Source organism: Nomascus leucogenys, chromosome X (genome assembly GCF_006542625.1).
Source record: "Nomascus leucogenys isolate Asia chromosome X, Asia_NLE_v1, whole genome shotgun sequence".
Taxonomy (NCBI): domain Eukaryota; kingdom Metazoa; phylum Chordata; class Mammalia; order Primates; family Hylobatidae; genus Nomascus; species Nomascus leucogenys.
In genome coordinates, this window is record NC_044406.1 from 61,560,585 (window position 1) to 61,585,839 (window position 25,255).

Below are 25,255 nucleotides of genomic sequence, written 5' to 3' on the forward strand. Positions count from 1 at the left end.
ACCGTGAGTCAATTAAACCTTTTTTCTTTATAAATTACCCAGTCTCAAGTATTTCTTTATAGCAGTGCAATAACAGACTAATACAACTATTTAAGATAGTTTTATGGGTCCTCTTACTTTTACCTCTATGCCCCAGTTTTTTTCATTCCTTTCTTGTATGAGTGATTTTCGGGCTTTTCATCATTTTGGAAACCCTACTTGGATCCTATTCTCAGTTATTTATTTCTTTTAAAATGTAGCACACAGAACTGGACCCCATACTTTAGAGATTATTTGTCCAGCCTAGCCTTCCTTTAATTCAGCTATTAGACTTTTATCAGTGTAGACTAAGATTACTGTAGAATTTTCTTTTCAGTGGCTATTTTATGACCTTGTGGCCAGATCAAAAGAACCATTTTTGAGATAAGAGACCTATTTGAAATCATAGTTCTGAACACTGATTCAAGAATTGTTTTCTTCAGCTCTGAATATTTACATGCTGGTTTCATCAGTAATCTATTTGCTCAGAGACTGACTTACTGGAAAAATGAAAACAGCATTTGTAATTATATATTAGACATTTTATTCTTATACCTATATACCTAGATTTGATTGGTTAACTTATAAGCACCAACATTTCCCACATTTGTTCTTCAAATTTTATTTAGGTGGACTAGCTTATAGACCATTGACTTCAAATGGAATTGTGAAGCTAATCTTTATCTGAAGCTTAGGTGATGAAAGGCTTTCTTTCCCAAGCAAAACTAATGATACTCCCGAGTTAAATGAAAATGGCCTAACATGGAAACCAAGAGTATGTTGCTTCCTCAGCACTGCTTTCTTTCTCTGCCCTCTGGGAGAGGGGAGAGGGCTTATGGGGAAAGGCTGCAGGAGTCAGAGCAGCCAACCTATGGCTGACCTGAATGATATTGTTAAAGGTAAAAGAAATTGCAGAAGAGATAATCAGTTTTTATTGGAATTTAGACACCATTACTTTTCCTTGGATGATTCAGAACACACTTTTAAAGGAGAAATCTAGAAGAATAAGAGGGAAGCACTAAGGATTGAGCCTCTTTTTTACCACACTTTAGATGATGTCAGAATTATTTTGTTACATTGTTTTAAGATGTGAATGCTTAATCACTATAGTATATAGGACTGTTCTTTGCAAATATTTAAGGGGTTTTTTTTTTGCCTCTGGAAAACCTCAGCTCCCTAGACCTCATTCTCTGTATCTCAATTTCCTTATTTGTAAAATGAGGACAATAAGAGTACATAGAATACTTTCTAACTTCCCAGTTACCCCATAAGGTAAGTCTTTTGTCTCTATACTTAATTCTTCCAGTGCTTTAAACTATTCTTAGGACCTATACTGATTTGTGTAAATTGTGGTTACTTGTGTATGAGTTTTTTGTTCCCTACTAGATTATAATCTCTTTGAGGTCAGAGGCTAGCTGAGTTTTCATCTTTTTTGACCTTCGTAGTTCCTTGGATTAAAAACTTCAGTGAAACCACAAGAAAGTAATCAGAAATATAATTGGGCAGGTGGAACAAATTTGTTAAATCTGTTTGGGAAAACAATAACTGGTTCTTAAGTAATAAATCAGCCTCAGGTTCACTGTTCCATAATCAGAGTGGGAACAAGGGAGAGGGGAAAGTATATGTTTCTCAAGATATCTGAGAACAGAAGCCCTGCCTTTAATATGGTTGATTTCATTGGATAATGGAGGAATCTCTTCCTAGTCATGTCCGGAAAAATTAGGAAGCTTGTCATTAGCTGTACTGTGATGCAGATGTGACTTCAAAGAATCAGTTCACTTCGTCTTGTTATGTTGTGGCAGAAAGCAGTATTTCAAACTATCACAAAGCAAGGAATTGGGGTATAAGATTAACGTCTAATATGTTCTGCATGGACAGACATAATTTCTATTAAGTATTGATCCTTAAGGCAAAGCTAAACAGATATAATTAGCATAGGATTTTTATTTGAAAATATTGATTTTCTACCCTCTCTCTCTAAAGCAGAGACTATAAGTGTCATAGAATCTCTGGGTTAGAATGGAGATAGAAGTCATCCAACTCAAGATCTCATCTTCTTTGTCAGTCACTTCTGCAATATCTCCATCAAGTTCTCACCATCCTAGGCTTGCAACGTGTCAGCAATGGAGAACTTGTCCTCATGGGAGATAGCTAATGTCATTTGTAGGCTGATCTAGTTGTTACAAAAGTCTTCCTTATTTAATACTGCAATAATAAACTCTGCCATACCATAGTTATTCAGATGGGAGAAAGATCCCCACATACCCCTGACTAGTCTCCAACCCCCTAACTCCAGGCTAAACATGCTTTCAACTGTTGCTTTGTTACTTTGTTGCACTTTCCACACTGTATATTTTAGTCATAGTTTTGTAGCTGTATTTTTACACATCCTCTGAATTGTGAGCTCCTCGAGGACACGAACCACATCTTATCTTTGAATGTGTCTGGTATATAATGCCTTTGAGTTAGAAAAACATGGCATTAAATCTCTGCATTATCTAGGCTACTCTTGTTTGGATGTTCTCTGAGTTATCCTTCATTAAACATATATTTACTGAATGCCTTTCTGTCAGTCAGATACTGTGCCAGTATTTAGGAATACAACAGTGAAAGAGAAAGATATAGTTTCTGACTTTGTGAAACTTAAAATGTGTGAGATACAAGGAAATGGGCAGTACAAAACAAGGAGACAGGCTGCACTAAAGGAAGGATATAGTACATGGTTTCAAACCAAGGCTTTTGGGATCAAAGATGGCTTTTTTTCTCCCCCATTTTCTTGTTGAAATGGGGAAAATATTTTAGGTATGGTCTGACCAGCCCTGATGATCACAGTTTTCATCTGAGTATTTCTGGATGTATATGTTATTGTAGGTTAAGGTAATATTTGCCTTTGTAATGCTACTACATTATTATTCATTCATTCAATAAATATTTATTGAGCACCTATCATCTGTTAAAATCTTTAGACAAATTAAAGTTAAAGACTATACTTTCAGGGATCATTTCTATAGTTTCTTACTGGAGAAGTTTCTTTGAATGTATAGAGCACTAAAAACCATATTATCTCCCAAGTGTAAAGCTGTCTCTTGGTGTTGGTTTACTTCAATTGTCATTTGCCATTAATGATTGTTCTTCTTTTCTTTGGGGAGAATAAGAGACAGAGGACACAGTCTGGGTGGGGAAAAATATTAAATTTAGCAGAGTCTAATTGAGCAAAGAACTATTCATGAATTGAGCAACCCTCAAAACCAGAACAAAGGGAGGGGAGAGAAGATGACAGGGTTGGCAATCACTACTCTGCTTTCTCTGTTTAACCACCATGACTATAACAGCTCTTCCTCACACAGGCCAAAATCAATCTGATCTCCAGAGAATGGTTTAGGTGAGTTAAGTGAAGTGTGGACCTAATGACATACTATACCGGAAAATACTTTATAAATTAAGTGCTATATATATATACTATCGTTATTATAATAATATTTCCACCTAATTCCTCCCAGTAAAACTTCATTCTCTTCCATGTCATCCAGCTCTCTGACACAGTACCTCTGATCATACATACCCTTCTATCATATCACATCTTCTCACTTCCCCATTGTAAATAAGCTTCATGAAGATACAATCCAATTGACTCAGTTAACTTTGCCAATTTCAGTTTTTAGATTCCATTTGTCCTTTCAGTCTTTCCGGAAGACTGAGGGTGATAAGGACAATGATAATGCCATTGTATTCATGACACCTTATTCAATTGCTTTATAATCTGTCCAGTAAAATAGTACTTCTATTGCTGGAGATTTCTCCAGGAGCACTCCATAAAGGAAATACATGCTTTAATAACCTTTTTAGCTACTGTTATAGTATTGGCTTTCCTACACGGAAAGCTCCTATCCAATCAGAGAATATAGACTATTATGAGAAAATACTCATATCCCATTTAAGATGGCAAATGAATGAAATTCGTCTCTAAATGTTCAAATGGACTATCAGAAAGTACAGATGTACCACCTGAAGTTTTTATTGTCTTCCAAGGATTATGGGTTTGACAAAGCAAACATTGGTTATAAACCATTTTGGCAATTTAAAAATAGTCCCCACACTAATATTTTTTCATAATTGGCATAATTTTGTATACTCCATGATGAGTTATGAAGTACAGAACTTTTAATAATGGAGGCTTTAAGGACTTGAGAAAGACCAGGTGGCCATCTGTGCCCTCTATGAGTCGCTTAATATTGAATTTATATTCTTTTAAATATCAGATTTGTTTCTCCAATTCAGGTGTAGCACTGTTTATTAAATAGGGTAAAATAGGTAATCTGACCTCAATCAGTCTTAAGGAGTTATTTTAAATTGCATATCTTAACAATTTCAGTACTGGCTGACTTGGTATGAAAATCTGCCAAAGCATTTCCTTAGTATTTAATAATTCTTGTTCTGCGTTTGGGTTAGCAGTTTTGTAAAACTAGTTTCTTCATTGGAGATCTGGAAAGTCTCACCTAGTCTAATGGTGTATTAAAGTTATCAGAAATCTGTACTTGTCAGAGTCCTTTCCATGAATCTCCTTTAAGACAAAACACTTTAGGCTTATAGTTGCTCAGGAAAGTACCAGAGTAAACAACCATCTGTGAATAATAAGGCTTAAAATGGCCATGGTTAAAGGCCTGTTGAGAGCTCACTACAACGTTGATGCAATTGACAAGGAAATTCAGTTATTTTTGCCACATACATTTTAAGATAACTGGAATTATGACTTATACCAGGACTACTAGATTTCTATGAATTTTATACAATTTCTGAAACACGTATTAATAACACATCCATACAAATATAACTCAAAGGATTAGCTTTACCTATTATTTGACAACACTTTCCATATAATTTAATATATCGAATAAGCCCAGTTAGTTTATATTTCTCTTTTCACAAAGAGAGGTATCCTTTTGAGATGTTCCAAGGGCTTATCTGGAAAATCCAAAGTTAATTCAAAGTAAAGAAAGAGACTTAAATTAGAATTTGATTTTGTGAAGCTTGTCAAAAATATCAAAGGTTTTGGCCTGGCATGGTGGCTCATGCCTGTAATCCCAGCACTTTGGGAGGCCAAGGCAGGTGGATTGCTTGAACTCATGAGTTCGAGACCAGCCTGGGCAACATGGCAAAACCCTATCTCTACTAAAAATATAAAAATTAGCCAAGTATGGTGGTGTGTGCCTGTAGTCCCAGCTACTTGGCAGGCTGAGGCAGGAGAATCGCTTGAACTTGGGAGGTGGCGGTAGCAGTGAGCTGAGATCGCACCACTGTAGAGAAAGAAAAAGGAAAGGAAGAAGGAAGGAAGAGAAAGAAAGAAAAAAAATATATGGTTTAAAACACTTGGTCAAAATATAATAAGTGACTGTGAAGTAACAGTAATCATTTAAATAGAGTGATAATTAAAAGACTTTAAAAGGCAAATATAGAAACATAGTTGTAGAAAAATCCTTAGCTCTTTTAGAGGACTCAGTTTTCCTTCTTTCTGTCTTTCTTCCTTTCTTTTTTTTTTTTTTTTTTTTTTTTTTTTTTTTTTTTTTTTTTTTTTTTTTTTTTTTTTTGACAGAGTCTAGCACTATCGCCTGGGCTGGGCTGGAGTGCAGTGGCACAATCTCGGCTCACTGCAACCTCCACCTCCCAGGTTCAAGCGATTCTCCTGCCTCAGCCTCCTGAGTAGCTGGGATTACAAGTGCCCGCCACCACGCCCAGCTAATTTTTAGTAGAGATGGGGTTTCACTATGTTGGCCAGTCTGGTCTCGAACACCTGACCTTGTGATCCACCCACCTCCCGTCTCAGCCTCCCAAAGTGCTGGGATTACAGGCATGAGCCACTGCACCCAGCCTCAGTTTTCTTAAGTAATCAAAAACCTAATATAGAACGTGAAGCACAAGGAATCATCTTGATAAAGCACAGAATCTTTGTTTCCTAGGCCAGTTACCTACCAAAAAGGTAAAGAAAGAACTCTCAAAATTTCCTAGTAAGAGCAGATCAAAGGCTGGACGCAGTGGCTCACACCTGTAATCTCAGCACTTTGGGAGGCCGAGGTGGGTGGATCACCTGAGGTCAGGATTTTGAGACCAGCCTGACCAACATAGTGAAACCCCATTTCTACTGAAAATACAAAATTAGCTGGGCGTGGTGGCACATGCCTGTAATCCCAGCTATTTGGGAGGCTGAGGCAGGAGAATTGCTTGAACCCAGGAGGCAGAGGTTGCAGTGAGCGAAGATCGCACCATTGCACTCCAGCCTGGGCAATAAGAGCGAAACTCTGTCTCAACCAGGAAAGCCTTATTGTTTCAACACAAGGTAAAAAATTCTAGTTTTGCATCAGTGTACATTTGGTAGTAAGGCTCAATTTTTAGAAAAACTTGTGAATAATTTCCTTCTAATCTTAGCTTGATCACACATAAAATTACTTTCATAAGATTTATCTTCCACAAACCTTCTGTAATCTTTTTATGTCTCTTATTTTTCATATACTTTTTGGTTTCTCATTTTGGAACAATCAATCATTCTACTTTAGGATAAAAATTACCCTCTTTTTTTCTTCTTCCATACCTCATAGCTTCACTTACTAAAAACATGTCTTACTTTACTCACGTACAACAGTTGTTTTCCTTTTATTTCTATTTTAAATTACCATATATTGATTAGGATTTTCAGCTCTTAGTAACCTTAATTTCTAGTGAAAACCCAGGAAGTAAAACAATTTACAACCCTCTGTTATATATAAACATTTTATGGTTATGCATTTCATAATTTCTAGAACATGTGCTTCTTCATAGAGTAATTTTTTCATGTTTACTAACAGACCCAAATAGCATATCTATACTGTTTGAAAACAAGATGCCAAAATATGTATACTTTAAATTTACGTTTTGTAATTAATATTTTGGTATTTTTAACTTACTTAGAAATGACCTAGACATTTCATGAATATGTATTACAGTAATTCCTCCTTTACTGCAGTTTCAGTTATCTGCGGTCAATTGCAGTTCAGAAATAGGTGAGTACAATACAATGAGATATTTTGAGAGAGGGAGAGTGAAAGGTTCTTGTATTGGTTCGAACCCCAAGAGCACACCAACAGACAACACGAGGTAGTGTGGAGCAACACGCTGTTTTAATGAGCGCCTGGGTGCAGACTGGCTGAGACCTAAAATGGCGTCAGCACCAAATGAGGGTGGGGCAGGGATTTTATAGTCTCCTCTAAACAGAAAGTGTCTCAGTCTGATGTAACTGCTACGTGGTACCCTGATGGCCTCTCTCTCGGTCTTCAGGGGGTACGTGTCTTCCGGCCAGCTCTCTTCCTGCTTCTGGTATCTTGCTGAGGCACGTTGCTCTTGCAAGTGGTCTTGGATCTTGGGACTGGGCCTGAGAAGGGAGGAGTTATTCATTCCCTTAAGCTTTCAGGCCCTGGGGAGAATCTTTCATTCCCATCTATTTTGTTATAGAAAAAGGGAAAAGGGATGACTTTCTCAATAACTACTTCAAGCGTGACATGGGGGGTGGTGTGGGCACCTTGGAAACAAAGAAAAACTTAATTTTGGGGGTATTCTTGACAGACAGGTTGGTATCCATCGTGTCGTTGCAGCAGGAACATCATCTGGATTGTCTGGTGGTTAACTGTAGTTTCAGCAAGACTTTTAATAGCTTTTATTATTAGTGGGATAATACAGGGGAGAAACAGGAGGAACCCAATGATGAAAATTACTGTCCCTACCAGTGTTTTAAATCCTCCTAATTAGAGAACCACCCTCCAGAAGGTTTGTTGGGTCCCATCCCTTCCAGGTTTGGACTGGTACATGGGCTACTTTTCTGATGTTTGAAGCAATTTCTAGAACTGCTTTTTTGTTATCGTCTATGTTAAGACAGCAATTAGAGATATTAAACTTACCACAGACCCCACTCTCTTCTGCTAATAACTAGTCTAGTGGTAGCCTGTTTGATAAATTGCCGCGCGCATTTGATTTTGTTGTTGCGGGAGCATTTCCAGGGCTGGGGAGGTTTGGTTAGTGATTATCTCTAGAACCTCCTGTAGTCTAATTATTCTGTTTAGCATATATATGGGAGTGCGATAACCCCAGGAACCATCCTCAGCCCAAATGGCAGGACCGTGATATTCGATGATCCGTTGCAGAGGCCATTTGTTCTTTTGCCATCTTTGGCTTCCTTCTACCTTTAAGGATCGTTTTTCTTTGTTTAGGTTATTCTATACAGGGACTCCGAGAGTATTGCCCACTGTTAATGTTTTGGAGGAAGGAGTATCCTTGTGGGGTGAGCTTGACCCTGGTGCGACGGATCCAGCAGGGGAGTCCTTGGACTCTCACTGCAGTTGGCATGCTGAGTATCACAGTGTAGGGCCTGTCCACTTCGGTTATAGCTTTTTGTGAGGGTTAGGTTGGCAGATGAACACATCTGTGCCTGCAAGACAGTTATGTTGAGAGGACAAGGAGGTGTCGACAGGCAGAGGCATGGCCTCATTTGTTGCTTCATGAATAAAAGACAGTGTCTGGATTAAGGAAGGGGGGTAATTTCCAGGTGGCTCAGAGTCTGGTAAGGGTGGAGGCCCTAAAAGAAAAGTTCGGCCATACATGATTTCAAAGGGACTATAAAAAGAGGGTGCTTTTTGTGTTGCACAGAGTCTCATGAGGGCAAATGAGAGATTTTTTTGTCCACGACTGGCGGGTTTCTAGAGTTGGGCTTGGTGAGTTGGTCTTTAAGGACAGAGTTGACCTTTTCAACTTTGCCTGAAGATTGGGGCCTGTAGGGTGTGTGGAGAATCCATTTTATTCCCAAGGATGTAGAGACGCCTTGGGTAATTTGGCTGATAAAGTCAGGCTGTTATCAGATTGGATGGGTGTTGGGAGTCCAAAACGGGGAATTCTATGCATGATGAGAGTTTGTGTGACGACATTTGCACCTTCTGAAGTTGTTGGGGATGCTTCTACCCACCCGGAGAAAGTACAGACAAAGACTAGAAGATAGCGGAGCTGTTTATCGGGTGGCATGTGAGTGAAGTCTACTTGCCAATCTTGCCCGGGTGCCTGGCCCCGGGCTTGGTGGGTAGGAAAAAGCAGCGGCGGAAGGACTCCTGGGGTGACACTGAGTGGCAGATAAAGCAGGTCTGGGTGATTTCTCAAACACGGCTAGAAAAGTGAGGACAAGTGAGAATAGGGTGGAGAAGTTGGAAGAGAGGTTTGTACCCGACATGAAAAGAGTTGTGGAGACTTTAGAGGATAGGAATTGTTTTAAGAGTGAGGAACAATGAAGCACCCTCCCTTTACATACCATGGTCCTTGTTTTTGAAGGTTTTGGGCTTGATAGTCCTCCTTTTCTTCTGAGGAGTAAAGAGGAGAGAACAAGGACAGGGACAGAGCATGGCCAAGTTTAGATGGGAGCTGGTTAGCATGGTGATGTGGGGAGTTTCTATGAATAGAGCATACAGTTGGAGAAGGCATGGGGCAGGGATGAGACTTAGTACACTGCGGTGAGCTAGCATGTCTTTGATGTTATGGGTTGAATAAACTGTTAGGTTGGCATGGAGAGATAGTTTTATGCTTTTAAGAGTGAGGACTGCAGCTGCCGCTGATGCTTGGAGGCAGGCAGGTCATCTGAGAACTGTGGCTTCAAGCTGTTTAGAGAGGTAGGCAACAATCTGGAGGGTGGGTCCCTTAGACTGGGTTAGAACACCTAGTGCAACTCCATGCCATTCACTGGTATAGAGGGAGAAAGGTTTGGTGAGGTCTGGGAAAGTGAGGACGGGGGCTGAGATGAGAGCCTTATGGAGTAGATGGAAAGGTTGGGTAATAGTCTGCGCAGGGTTTAAAGGCTCATGGAGAGGGCCTTTAGCAGCTTGGTATAAGTTTAGCAAGTAGAGTGAAGAAGGGAACCCAGAGCCTAAAATATCCCGCTAGTCCTAGAAAAGAGATAATTTCTTGCTTAGTTTGCGGAGGCAGGAGGGACCGGAGTAGGGATATGCGGTCGGTTGTGAGCTGTCAGGTTCGTGGGGTAAGAGCTAGGCCTAGATAGGTGACTGAGGGGGTGCATATTTGTGCTTTCTTAGGGGAGACCTGATACCCCTGTTCTGCCAAGAAGTGTTGCAGTCTCTGAGAGGGGCTACACAGGAGCAGATCATTAACATATTGAAGGAGAGTGGACAGTTTTAGGGATAAGGTGCAGAGGTTGTGAGCAAGGGCCTGCCCAAAATAGTGGGGGCTGTTTCTGAAACCTTGAGGTAGTACGCATGTGAGCTGGTATGAAAGGTGAGTGTCGGGGTCTTCCCACATAAAGGCAAAGAAGTCTTGAGAATCAGGGTGTAAAGGAATTGTGAAAAAAGCATCCTTTAGGTTTAGAACAGAAAAATGGGTGGTATTGGAGGGAATTGCAGAAAGTGAAGTATATGGGTTAGGAACTACTGGACATACTGGGAATACAGCTTGGTTAATGAGCCTGAGGTCCTGGACTAAGTGATAAGTTCCATCTGGCTTTTTGACAGGTAGAATTGGTGTGTTACAAGGGGAGTCTGTTGGGCGGAGTAGGTGACTGGCAAGGAAGCGAGAAATGATAGGCTTTAGGCATATGAGAGCTGCTTGGGGGATGGGATACTGCTTCTGTGATAGGAACTGGGTGGGCTCTTTAAGGGTAATGCAGACAGGAGTGTGGTGTGTTGTGACTGAGGAAAGAGGTGTGGAAGTATCCCAAACAGTGGGGTTGACTATGGATGGGGAATAAGGAAAGGTTGCATGTTTTAAGGTGGGAGGTTGGAGGAGTAGAAGAAAGTTAGAAGCCCCAGAGGGGTCTGGGTTGATGCGTTGGGCACTATGGGGAATGTGGAAGTGGAGAATAGTGTGGAGTTTTGAAAGGATGTCTCTGCCTAGGAGTGGAGTTGGGCATGAGGGCAGGACTAAGAAAGAGCGAGTGAAGGAAAAGGTGTGCAGGGAGCAGAAAAGTGGAGGGGTGGCTCAGGGTTTGGAGACTTGTCCATTAATTCCCACAACAGAGACTTGGGAGGACTAGGTGGGTCCTGAAAAATTAGGTAAAGCAGAGTAGGTTGCCCCAGTATTAATTTTAAAAAAGCAGGCTGGCTTACCTGCCACCATCAGAGTTACCCTTGGCTCGGATGAAGAGATGGTAGTTGCTGGGGCATCTGTTGCAGGGCACCGTCAGTCTTCAGCAGCAAGGCTGATGAGATCTGAGTAGGAGGTTTTGGCCGGCTCAGGAAGGGATGGGGGCGGTCCTTGTGGGGGCCACTCACAGTCCAACTTCCAGTGGGGTCCTCTGCGGAGGGGGCATGACCTGGTGGGCTTAGCTGGGTTTAGTCATTGTCTGGACCAGTGGCCTTCATTGCCACAGTTGAAACAGGTGCCAGGTGGAGGTGGATTCTAGGAGGATTCTGTGTGGAGCTGTGGCCCATGGGCCTGCAGGGCCCCTGATGGTGGAGGCAAGCATTTGAAACTGCCTGTTTTTGCCTTTTACTTTCCTCATCACGATTGTTAAAGACTTTGAAGGCAAAATTAAGAAGGTCTTGTTGTGGGATTTGAGGGCCACCGTCAAGCTTCTGAAGCTTGTGCCGGTTATCGGGGGTGGATTGGGAGATGAACCAAAGGTTTAAAATAGTGGTCCCTTCTGAGCTGGCTGGGTCTAGGTTGGTATACTTTCTCATGGCTTCAGTTAAACAAGAGAGAAAAAGGTCTGGGTTTTCGTCAGGACCCTGGGTGATTTCTGAAAGTTTTTCATAGTTGATTGTTTTATGGACACCCTTTTTGAGTCCTGCAAGGAGACACACAATCATGTGGTCTCGATGGCAGCGTCCAGGGGCCCCGTCTTGATAATCCTAGTGGGGGTCCTGGTTGAGGACTGCCTTTGCGCCAGTAGGCTGGGCAGGAGCTTGGTGATGAATTGTATTAGCATACGCCTGAGCTAGGGTCCAGATATGGTCCCAGTCTTCTGGGGTGAGGGTGGAAGAGAGGATAATGTAAAGGTCATGCCAAGTTCATAAGACTGGGTGAGGTACTGAAACTCTAATATAAGAGGTAGGGTCTTCTGGAAATGAACCAAGTCTTTTGTTAATTTGAGAGAGATCAGTAAGGGAGAAGGGAACATGAACTCTAACAATACCTTCAGTTCCTGCTACTTCCTGAAGGGAGCACTCCAGCACAGGCGCTGAAGTAAGGGTGGGGCATGGGCCAAAGATGGTGCCTGAGTGAGTATAGGTGGGAGAGAAGGAAGAAGCCGGAAGTGGTTCCTGCTGAGGGTTTGAAGGGGGAAGGGGGGTTGAGCTGATAGGCAGTGGAGGATAGATAGGGGCATAAGGTGGCAGGATGGGTTTACAGGCCTCAGGAGAGGGCGGTGGGGGGAGGATAATGGGTACAGACAATACTAGAATTGTCCTGAGGAGGGGAAGGTGTAGGAAAAGAAGTGGATTCTGCTGATTGGGAAGATGGTGGCTGGGAAGATGGCAGCTGAGAGGATGGCAACTGGGAAGATGGCAACTGAGAAGATAAAGAGGAGGCTTGGGGGATTAAAGGTGGTTGAGAGAGAGAGGTAGGTGCTGGGAGGGGTGGACAGCAGTCTGCTGGATCCAACAAGGAAAAAGAGGTAGGGCTGGGAGGAGAAAGGCGATCAGGGCGGTGAGAATGGAGGAGAAGGATTTGAACAGGTGAGCAAGAACTGCAGAGGTCGGGTTGTGATCTGAGTGCAAAAAGGCCTGGACATAAGGAATTTCTCCCCATTTTTCCAGCCGTCAGCAATAATTGCTTAAGTCAGTTAAAATTGTAAAGTCGAATGTTCATTTGCAGGCCATTTGGACCCATTATCTAATTCGTACTGTGGCCAGACTGAATTGCAAAAAAGACAAGGTGTTTAGGGCGGATATCTTGTCTGAGGCCTAATGTTTACAAGTTTTTTTTTTTTTTTTTTTTTTTTTTTTTTATGAGGCAGCCTAGAGGGCTGTCCTTTGGAATAGAAGACTGGGAATTTCCCATAACAGAGGGTAGGCTTGGGAGAAAAGTGAAAGGGAGACCATCTTGCATGGCCGTAGGGAGACGATAAAAGGAGCAATTGTCACTGCTGCCTTTTTCGTTCCTGGAATGGGATCAAATGGCTTAGAAGCGTCCCCCCAACACCAGATGATCAGCGAGTACCTGGCACACTCTAGAACCTTCTTGGACCAACGTTGGATTTTCAGACCGGAGAAACCAAGAGAGGCCGTGCAGATTTTTCCCTGTTAACCAGGCTCCCGGGAAACTTTACTGGTAGGTGAGATCAGTGACTGATGTGCATGCACAGAGAGGCGACTGGAGGCTGAGTAGTTTCCTTTGTCTGGCTGCTGTGGCCTGCTCTCCAGGGTGGAGGCGTAGGTCCACGGGGGACCGGAGCCCCTCCCGGTTTTCGGCACCAGATGAAAGGTTCTTGTATCTGTTCGAATCCCGAGAGCGTGCCAACAGACAACACGAGGTAGTGGGGAGCAACACACTGTTTTAATGAGTGCCTGGGTGCAGGCGGGCTGAGGCCTAAAATGGCGTCAGCACCAAATGAGGCTGGGGCAGGGGTTTTATAGTCTCCTGTGAACAGAAAGTGTCTCAGCCTTATGTAACTGCTACGCAGTACCCTGACGGCCTCTGTCTCGGTCTTCAGGGGGTACGTGTCTTCCGGCCAGCTCTCTTCCTGCTTCTGCTATCTTGCTGAGGCATGCTGTTGGTGGAAGTGGTCTTGCATCTTGGGACCGGGCCTGAGAAGGGAGGAGTTATTCATTCCCTTAAGTCAGGCCCTAGGGAGAATCTTTCAGAGAGAGAGAAAGACCATGTCTATATTACTTTTATTGTAATATATCATTATAATTTTGGTATTTTATTAGTTGTTAATCTCTTACTGTGCCTAATTTATAAGCTAAATCTTATCATAGGTATGTATGTATTGATAACAACATAGTATATATAGAGTTTGGTACTACCTTTGGTTTCAGGCGTTGATGAAAAGAGTTGAACTCTGTAAAACATTTCAAGAGATTTATTCTGAGCCAAATATGAATGACCAATGGCCTGTGACACAGCCCCAGTAAATCCTGAGAACATGTGCTACAGCTTGGTTTTACACGTGTTAGGGAGACATAAAACATCAATCAGTTCATGTAATATGTATATTGATTTGGTCCGGAAAGGCAAAGCAACTGGAAGCTGGGGTTTTCAGGTCATAGGCAGATTCAAAGATTTTCTGATTGGTGATTGGTTGAAACAGTTATTATCTAAAGACCTGGAATCAATAGAAAGAATGTCTGGGTTAAGATAAGAGGTTGTGGAGACCAAGATTTTATCATGCAGACAAAGCCTCCAGGTAGCAGAGGTAACAGGCTTCAGCGAGAATAGATTGTAAATATTTCCTATCAGACCTGAAGGGTCTGTTCTGTCAGTTTTAAGGTCTCTGTTTTGATGTTAATGTTAGTCAGCTGTGCCTGAATTTCAAACGGGAGGAGGGTATAATGAGAAATCTTCCATTATCACCTGAACTAGTTTTCAGGTTAACTTCGGAATGCCCTTGCCCAGAGGTGAGGAGTGGGGGGAGTGGGTGGGAGGGTCCATCAGTGCATCTACTGGGTGTCTTGGAATTTATCTCCCAAGGATAAGATGGGGACTACTGTGCTTAATATAACATAGAATGACTTTAAGATTTTAAGTTACTGAAAAAGATTTTTGAAATTTTGACAAGTTCACTTAAACTTGTATCCTGTTTACATTCACTTAATTTACTTATTCTTGACAATTCTTGAATTGCTCATTAAACAAAACTGGCCATTGAAGGAGTTCAGGAAATACCACCCTAAAATATGTATATCGGTATACATATTTTTGTTATGTTGATGACTTTGAGCTGAAGCACTTGAAAAACAGCAAAATAGGCCAGGCGCGGTGGCTCACGTCTGTAATCCCAGCACTTTGGGAGGCCAAGGTGGGCCAATGACCTAAGGTCAGGAGTTCAAGACCAGCCTGGCCGACATGGTGAAACCCCGTCTCTAGTAAGAAAAAATACAAAATTGGCTGGATGTCATGATGGGCACCTGTAATCCTAGCTACTCGGGAGGCTGAGGCAGGAGAATGGCTTGAACCCGGGAGGCGGAGGTTGCCGTGAGCTGAGATCACACCATTGCACTCCAGCCTGGGCTACAAGAGTGACACTCCATCCCCCACCCAAAAAAAAGAAAGAAAAAAGAATAACAGCAAAATACAGAGGCTTTCTGAGTCCCCCCTCCATCTGCCTAAAGACTAATGCTACAAAAGGAACTCAATTGTCATCAGTCCTCTGAAGATTAACTGTTATCGCAAGAGAGAAGGCCAGAAGTCCATCGCAACCAGACAAACCTTGTCACAACATCATCTATTCTTCTAAGGGGCCCATTCATCTTTCCCCAACACGATTTACTCTGAAGATACCTCTTTTCTTCGACCTCTGACCATTTTACTCACAGTAGCAGTAGGGATTGAGTCAAGGGACCTTTGTCCTTTTTTAAAATGACCTGCCTGATTATTACCCTAAGCAATTTTTTTTTTTTTTTGAGATGGAGTCTCGCTCTGTCACCCAGGCTGGAGTGCAGTGGCACGATCTCGGCTCACTGCAAGCTCTGCCTCCTGGGTTCACGCCATTCTCCTGCCTCAGCCTCTCCAAGTAGCTGGGGCTACAGGCGCCTGCCACCACGCCCAGCTAATTTTTTGTATTTTTAGTAGAGACGGGGTTTCACCGTGGTCTCGATCTCCTGACCTCGTGATCCGCCTGCCTCGGCCTCCCAAAGTGCTGGGATTACAAGCGTGAGCCACCGCGCCCGGCCTGCCCTAAGCAATTTTTAGTTAGGCTGCTCATTATATTTGTCTTTGGGCTTTTAAAATTTCTCCAAACTGAGGTAAATAGAGTGGACTGGTTTGGGTCCCTGAAATGTTGGGGGACCAACAGGGAGTCCCTGTGGTCCATCCATCCTTTGTTAGATTCAACCTTTGTTTTAACCCCATCACTGTCCATTTTAGTCATCTCATTTTTAAGAACCATCTAAAAATTTTCTACGCCAAATTTGCATTTCTAAAGTGATGGTTCTTAGGTAAAACAAGGTACAAAATTTATATCTCAAAGGTACAGAATTCAGATTTCAGCACTAATTGTCATTATTTGCTCAAACCGAAAAAAGAAGGTATAGGTAAAGGCCCAGTTAAGACAAGATGGCCAGGAAAATCACCTTAAACAAAGGTAAGGCTTGTTATGTAAATTTAAGTCAATGCTTTCTCAACTGTAAGAGCTTCTAATAAGAGTCCTGCCTTTCTTCAGGTGCAGAGACAGAGACAGCCTTATAAATGGAGATTTCCTTTATAGATGTAAATTTATTTTACAAAAACGTCTCAAAATAACTAAAAATAGGCAGATCCCAGCCCAAGTTTTTAAATTAGTTAAAATTAGTTCTGAGTTCAGAGTGGTTCCCATTAATGCATAGGGCAGACAAAGCATCTTCTATGCCAGCCTAGGATACATTTCACTGTTGTTCTGAGTTTAAGATTTTGATGAAGGCATAGAGTGGTTAAAGAAGCAGGCCACCTTTATCTGAGGGCTGAACTTCTCTAAACAACTTTTTTATCCTGAGATGGGAAAATAAGCAAAAAGGTTAATAAATTTAGAGTACTATCGATGAAAAGTGTCAAACTCTGTAGAATATTTTTGAAAAGATTTTGTCTGATCCAAATATGAGTGACCATGACCCATGACACAGCCCTCAGGAGATCCTGAGAATATGTGCCCAAGGTGTTTAGGGTGCAGCTTGGTTTTATACATTTTAGGGAGATGTGAAACTTCAATCAAACACATTTAAGAAATACATTGGTTCAGTCCAGAAAGGCAGGACAACTTGAAGAAGGGTGGGGGTGGGGAGGCTTCCAGGTTGTATGTAGATTTACAATTTTTCTAATTGGCAATTGGTTGAAAGAGTTATCAATAGAAAAGAATGTCTATGTTGAGATAAGAAGTTGTGGAGACCAAGGTTTTATCATGCAAATGAAGCCTCCAGGCAGCAGGTTTCAGAGAGAATAGATTATAAATGTTTCTTATCAGACTATGTTGATGTTAATGCTGAAGAGGCCTAATGAGGCATGTCTGACCCCCACCTCCTGTCATGGCCTGAACCAGTCTCTCAGGTTAAATTTTAAAGTGCCCTGGCCTAGGAAGAAGTCCATTCAGGTGGTTGGGGGTACCTTAGAATTTTATTTTTGGTTTACAGTAGGCAGAGGAGGATAAAGAGAAAGATGGAGAGAAAGATAAAGAACAGTCAGAATCATCAGTCAACATAAAATATTTTCTCTCTCCAAAGATCATGTTGAACAGAAAGAGGTGGACAGAGTTGGCAGAACATATAGTCAGCAGGGTTTTGAGAAGACAGGTTTCAGTCAACTGAGAGGTTCCTATAGGAGAAGCAAGAGTAAGTACAGAAAACAGAGAGAACTAATTCTTACAAATATTTTTCTGAAAATGGTCCAAGTGGTATTAGACAGGTTTGGACACAGGAATCTTTTAGACATAATTTGAAACCTCCACCATGGAAATATTCTTTGTTTCTCTCTGAGAAATTGGTTAATTATCATCCAAGGAGTGAAGCCTTTGGGGGCTTCTTCTAGTGAGGAAATAGTGCAGGACAAAGTGAGTGAGTTCATCAGATGTCTTCTGTAAAAACTGACAATTTATTTTCCAATTCTCTGGCTGTTTATGATAAAGGCAGACATCTCAGAGCACAGGGTACTTTAGTTTGGGACCCCTTGTTTTTGGTTTAAAATTTATACCACAAGGTCTTCTTGGTCCTTGTAGATGTTGTAGCTGTAAAGACACCCAACTGTTTGCCTTTTGTAAGGAGTTTTCCCACTGTGCCCACTGTAACTCTAAGTTACTTTAAGTTCACACATTTCTCTAGAAAAACACAGGTTCTATATCCATAGTTCTTATACATGAAATTTGCTAGAGTTCCACATGGAGGAGTTCTAAACTTTTTGGATCCAGATGAACCCATGATTTCCTATCATATTCTAGTAACCTTACCTACCTATTGAACCCAGTCCAGTTTCTGTCTGACCCAGGCAGACACCTGCGGCACCCCCATACAGTACCCATTCCTGTTTCTATTGTGACTTCTGAATCCATTGTGGATTTAAAAAATGCTAAAATAAATTCGAGAGCTCAAGCAACAAATTTGTGGAGCCCAGAATCTGAGAGAGAAATCACCCATGACCCCAGTTGCTGTAATAGATCAGTGGGCATAATGGGCTCTGTTGGGTACTTTTACTTAGTCACTCAGTGCTACTGGGGGTCACTGGAGTTCTACTTTGGATCTGACTTCTGATGCCAATCTGTTAAAAGAAAAACTTTAGACAAACTAAATTTAACAGAGTTTAATTGAGCAAAGAATGATTCACAAATTGGGCAGCCCTCAAAACCAGAACAGGTTAACAGAACTCTTGCCTGCAGCATTTATGGACGAAAAACTGAGTGCCCTAAGAGAGACAGCTTGATTGGTTCCAGCTCTGCCTTTGCCTTATTTGAGCATGGTGTAATCAGTTAGCTACCTGCAGTTGACTGAAGCTTGGCTACTGTGATTGGTGGACACTCAGCTATTTGTTACAAAAGTATACTGTGAAGTTGGGCTTTGAGTTAGTTTTTATGTACGTAGGTTTTAGTTCATCAGTTCATTAGGTAAGGACTCAAGTATGGAGGCTTCACACATGTATGAGGAGCTGTGCTAGGAACTGGGGCTATAACAGTGATTAGAGGTGGATTTACTATAAAGTGAATGAAGCTTAAATTCCAAGGCCCTTCACTTGCAGGGACATCTTCTAAGGCCCTATAACTAATTTTGTATTTGTAATTTTGTATTATTGTTCTTGAAGAAAATTCTGCAACTCATATATTTTAAGTCCAACAAAACCTGTATCTGGCTAGGAAGAAAACAAAGTTCCTGTTACCTGCTCCCATTTTGATGGGAGCTGGAGTGGGGGCAGACAAAAAATATAAAAAATAGATCTATAATATATTAGGTGGAAGCAAATACAGGAGAAACTTAGAGCAAGGAAAGGGATATATAAAAAGTGAGGGGTGGGAGTTGCTGTCTCACTTATGTGGTCAAGAAATGCCTCTGTGATAAAGCAAGACCCCGAAGAAATGAAGGATAACATCATGCAGATACTTGGGAGAAGAACCAACTGGATAGAGAAAATAGCATGTGCAAAGATCCTGAGTCTAGAATGTGTTCTTGGTGTGTTTGAGGAATGGCAAAGTTGTCAATGTAGCAGAAACAGTAAGAGATGAAGTCTGAGATCATGATGGTTCACTGGGCTTTCCATCAGCTTAAAACTCTTTCACAGATGCTGCTGTGTTTATTTAATTGTAAGTTTGGACCTTTGTGAAAGGCTTTTTATTTGTTTATGTTATTTTTCATTGTGTATCTAACAGCCAGTATAGTCTGTTAATTCCTAATTCTGACTATTCAAATATCAGTACCCTTATGTACTTCAGACCATCTGCAGATTCAGTAAACTATATGCTTTCTGTTTGATTTCCAAACCATCAGTGGAAATCTTGAAGGATATGTGGCCTTTTAGCATTTGGCTAGGGACCATTGATTGACATTTAATCTTTCAGTCAGTCTTGAGTATGGTCTTTGAAATGTTTACAAGTTCTCTCAGCTCTAATGTGGCACATCAGTTTTGACTCTATAAAGCTATTGTGAGACACCGTCAAATACTTTCCTAAAATCAGGATATAAAAACAGTTATAGCACTTACCTGATAACATTTATATCAAAAGTAAAGGAAGGAAGAAACGGAGGGGACAGTGAATGAGTTTTTTTCTTAAAAACTTGAAAACTAGCTCCTAGGGTCCACTGATTTCTCTTTTCTTTAAACTGTCTTCAGCATTATTTTTTTCTCTTTTTAAAGAGGGGGTATCACTATGATGCTCAGGCTGGCCTTGAATTTTTGGACTCTAGAGATACTCTCACCTCAACCTCCAGAGGAACTGGGACTACAGGCATGGGCCATCACTCCTGTCTATGTCCCCAGCATTTTAAACCGATGTTGTTATTAAGAAAATTGTAGATTCTTTTTTTTTTCTTGTAAATTTGTTTGAGTTCATTGTAGATTCTGGATATTAGCTGTTTGTCAGATGAGTAGATTGCAAAAATTTTCTCCCATTCTGTAGGTTGCCTGTTCACTCTGATGGTAGTTTCTTTTGCTGTGCAGAAGCTCTTTAGTCTAATTAGATCCCATTTGTCAAGTTTGGCTTTTGTTGCCATTGCTTTTGGTGTTTTAGACATGAAGCCCTTGCCCATGCCTATGTCCTGAATGGTATTGCCTAGGTTTTCTTCTAGGGTTTTTATGGTTTTAGGTCTAACATGTAAGTCTTTAATCCATCTTGAATTAATTTTTGTATAAGGTGTAAGGAAGTGATCCAGTATCAGCTTTCTACATATGGCCAGCCAGGTTTCCCAGCACCATTTATTAAATAGGGAATCCTTTCCCCATTTCTTGTTTTTGTCAGGCTTGTCAAAGATCAGATAGTTGTAGATATGTGGCATTATTTCTGAGGGCTCTGTTCTGTTCCATTGGTCTATATCTCTGTTTTAGTACCAGTACAATGCTGTTTTGGTTACTGTAGCCTTGTAGTATAGTTTGAAGTCAGGTAGCGTGATGCCTCCAGCTTTGTTCTTTTGGCTTAGGATTGACTTGGCAATGTGGGCTCTTTTTTGGTTCCATATGAACTTTAAAGTAGTTTTTTCCAATTCTGTGAAGAAAGTCATTGGTAACTTGATGGGGATGGCATTGAATCCATAAATTACCTTGGGCAGTATGGCCATTTTCACGATATTAATTCTTCCTACCCATGAGCATGGAATGTTCTTCCATTTGTTTGTATCCTCTTTTATTTCATTGAGCAGTGGCTTGTAGTTCTCCTTGAAGAGGTCCTTCACATCCCTTGTAAGTTGGATTCCTAGGTATTTTATTCTCTTTGAAGCAATTGTGAATGGGAGTTCACTCATGATTTGGCTCTCTGTTTGTCTGTTATTGGTGTATAGGAATGCTTGTGATTTTTACACACTGATTTTGTATCCTGAGACTTTGCTGAAGTTGCTTATCAGCTTAAGGAGATTTTGGGCTGAGACGATGGGGTTTTCTAGATATACAATCATGTCGTCTGCAAACAGGGACAATTTGACTTCCTCTTTTCCTAATTGAATACCCTTTATTTCCTTCTCCTGCCCGATTGCCCTGGCCAGAACTTCCAACACTATGTTGAATAGGAGTGGTGAGAGAGGGCATCCCTGTCTTGTGCCAGTTTTCAAAGGGAATGCCTCCAGTTTTTGCCCATTCAGTATGATATTGGCTGTGGGTTTGTCATAGATGGCTCTTATTATTTTGAGATACGTCCCATCAATACCTAATTTATTGAGAGTTTTTAGCATGAAGCGTTGTTGAATTTTGTCAAAGGCCTTTTCTGCATCTATTGAGATAATCATGTGGTTTTTGTCTTTGGTTCTGTTTATATGCCGGATTACATTTCATGATTTGCGTATGTTGAACCAGCCTTGCATCCCAGGGGTGAATCCCACTTGATCATGGTGGATAAGCTTTTTGATGTGTTGCTGGATTCGGGTTTGCCAGTATTTTATTGAGGATTTTTGCATCAATGTTCATCAGGGATATTGGTCTAAAATTCTCTTTTTTTTGTTGTGTCTCCACCAGGCTTTGGTATCAGGATGATGCTGGCCTCATAAAATGAGTTAGGGAGGATTCCCTCTTTTTCTATTGACTGGAATAGTTTCAGAAGGAATAGTACCAGCTCCTCCTTGTACCTCTGGTAGAATTCAGCTGTGAATTTATCTGGTCCTGGACATTTTTTGGTTGGTAAGCTATTAATTATTGCCTCAATTTCAAAGCCTGTTATTGGTCTATTCAGAGATTCAGCTTCTTCCTGGTTTAGTCTTTGGAGGGTGTTTGTGTCGAGGAATTTATCCATTTCTTCTAGATTTTCTAGTTTATTTGCGTAGAGGTGTTTTTAGTATTCTCTGATGGTAGTTTGTATTTCTGTGGGATCGGTGGTGATATCCCCTCTATCATTTTTTATTTCATCTATTTGATTCCTCACTCTTTTCTTTATTAGTCTTGCTAGCAGTCTATTAATTTTGTTGATCTTTTCAAAAAACCAGCTCCTGGATTCATTGATTTTTTTGAAGGGTTTTTTGTGTCTCTATTTCCTTCATTTCTGCTCTGATCTTTGTTATTTCTTGCCTTCTGCTAGCTTTTGAATGTGTTTGCTCTTGCTTCTCTAGTTCTTTTAATTGTGATGGTAGGGTGTCAATTTTAGATCTTTTGTGGTTTCTCTTGTGGGCATTTAGTGCTATGAATTTCCCTCTACACACTGCTTTGAACGTGTCCCAGAGATTCTGGTATGTTGTGTCTTTGTTCTTGTTGGTTTCAAAGAACATCTTTATTTCTGCCTTCATTTCATTATGTACCCAGTAGTCATTCATTTGGAGTAATTATAAATGGTAATATGTCTTTAATTTTGGTTTCCACATGTTAATTATTAGTATATATAGATGCAATTCATATTTGTCTCTTGACATTGGACCTTAAACAACCCCATCAAAAAGTAGGCAAAGGATATGAACAGACACTTCTCAAAAGAAGACATTTATGCAGCCCACAGACATGTGAAAAAATGCTCATCATCACTGGCCATCAGAGAAATGCAAATCAAAACCACAGTGAGATACCATCTCATACCAGTTAAAATGGCCATCATTAAAAAGTCAGGAAACAACAGGTGCTGGAGAGGATGTGGGGAAATAGGAACACTTTTACACTGTTGGTGGGACTGTAAACTAGTTCAAACATTGTGTAAGTCAGTGTGGTGATTCCTCAGGGATCTAGAACTAGAAATACCATTTGAGCCAGCCATCCCATTCATGGGTATATACCCAAAGGATTATAAAACATGCTGCTATAAAGACACATGCACACGTATGTTTATTGTGGCACTATTCACAACAGCAAAGACTTGGAACCAACCCAAATGTCCAACAATGATAGACTGGATTAAGGAAATGTGGCACATATACACCATGGAATACTATGCGGCCATAAAAAATGATGAGTTCATGTCCTTTGCAGGGACATGGATGAAGCTGGAAACCATCATTCTCAGCAAACTATCGCAAGGACAAAAAACCAAACACTACATGTTCTCACTCATAGGTGGGAATTGAACAATGAGAACACCTGGACACAGGAAGGGGAACATCACACACCGGGGCCTGTTGTGGGGTGGGGGGAGGGGGAAAGATAGCATTAGGAGATATACCTAATGTTAAATGACGAGTTAATGGGTGCAACACACCAACATGGCACATGTATACATATGTAACAAACCTGCACGTTGTGCTCATGTACCCTAAAACTTAAAGTATAATAAAAAAAGAAAATTGTAGATTCACATGCAATTTTAAGAAATAATACGGAGAGCTCCTTTGTACACTCTAGTTTCCGCTAATGGTAACAGTTTGCAAAACTATAGTATAATATCATGACCAGGAACTGACATTGGTACAATCTACCCATCTTATTCATATTTCTCCAGATTTACTTGTAGTTGTATACAATCTTATCTGTGTAGCCTTGTGTATCTACTACCACAGTTGAGATACAGAACAGTTCCAACATCAAAAGGATCCTTTGTTTTGTCCTTTTATAAACACATCCATTGCCTCCTGTGTACCCTCCCTTTACCCCATCTCTAACCCCTGGCAACCACTAATCTGTTTCTACAGTTTTGTCATTTCTAAAATGTCATGTAAATGGAATCATATGGTATGTACACTTTGGGATTTACTTTTTCTCACTCAGCATAGTCCCCTTGGAATCCATCCAAATTGTTGTATGTATTAATAGTTTGTTCCTTTTTATTGCTGAGTAATGTTTCATTGTGTGGATGAACTGTAGTTTGTTTAACCAGTCACCTGTTGAAGGACATCAAGGCTTATTCCAGTTTTTGTCAGTTACAAAGAAAGCTGCCATGAACATTTGTGTGTAGGTTTTTGTTTGAACATAAGTTTTTATTTTTCTGGGATAAATGCCCAAGAATCTGGTGGCTCACGCTTGTAATCCCAGCACTTTGGGAGGCCGAGGCAGGCAGATCACGAGGTCAGGAGATCAACACCACGATGAAACCCCGTCTCTACTAAAAATACAAAAAAAATTAGCCAGGCATGGTGGCAGGCGCCTGTAGTCCCAGCTACTTGGAGAGGCTGAGGCAGGAGAATGGCGTGAACCCGGGAGGCAGAGCTTGCAGTGAGCCGAGATTGCGCCACTGCACTCCAGCCTGGGCGACAGAGCGAGACTCTGTCTCAAAAAAAAAAAAAAAAAAAGAATCCAGTTGCAGGGTTGTATTATAGTTGCATGTTTAGTTGTTTTTTTTTCCCAAGAAACTGCCAAACTATTTACAATAATTTGTAATTTTACTTTATACAAAATTTATAATTTTACTTTACCATAGTGGCTATACTATTTTACATTCCCACCATGAGTGGTTCTCTTTCTCCACATTCTTTCCAGCATTTGGCACTGTCACTGTTTTTAATATTAGCCATTTGGATAGGTATGTAGTAGTATATCATAGTAATTTTAATTTTAATTTCCCTGATGGCTAATGATATTGAACATCTTTTCATGTACTGATCTGCAATCTCTGTGTCTTTAGTTAAGTGTCTCTTCATGTCTTTTGTTTTATTTTTAATTTACTCTTGAGTTTTGAGAGTTCTTTATATATTCTAGATGTAAGTTCATTTTCAAATATGTGGTTTGGAAATATTTTCTCCTAGTCTATAAGCTTACTTTTTTGTTGTGCTCACATAGGCTTTCACAGAGCAAGAGTTTTAAATTTTGGTGAGGTTCAATTTATCAATTTTTCCTTTTATGGATCATACTTTTTGTGTCAAGTCTAAGAACTCTTTGCCTCAACCTAGTTCCCAAAGATTTTATCTTATTTTTAAAAAAGGTTTTATAATTTTACTTTTATATTTAAGTCTATGTTACATTTTGAGTTAACTTTTATATAAATTTTGAAGATTATTTCAGGGTTACTTTTCTTGCCTGGGGATATCCAATTGCTCCAGCATCATTTGTTGAAAAGGCTATGCTTCCT

General features: G+C 40.7%; 1 protein-coding gene and 1 pseudogene across 4 annotated transcripts in view; both read left to right on the plus strand.

The window, feature by feature from the left end:
- The window catches only part of EDA (ectodysplasin A), a 421,035-nt gene that overhangs the window by 68,884 nt on the left and 326,896 nt on the right, over positions 1-25,255 (plus strand). The window lies entirely within an intron of this gene.
- LOC115833509 lies at positions 2,999-3,198 on the plus strand (annotated as a pseudogene).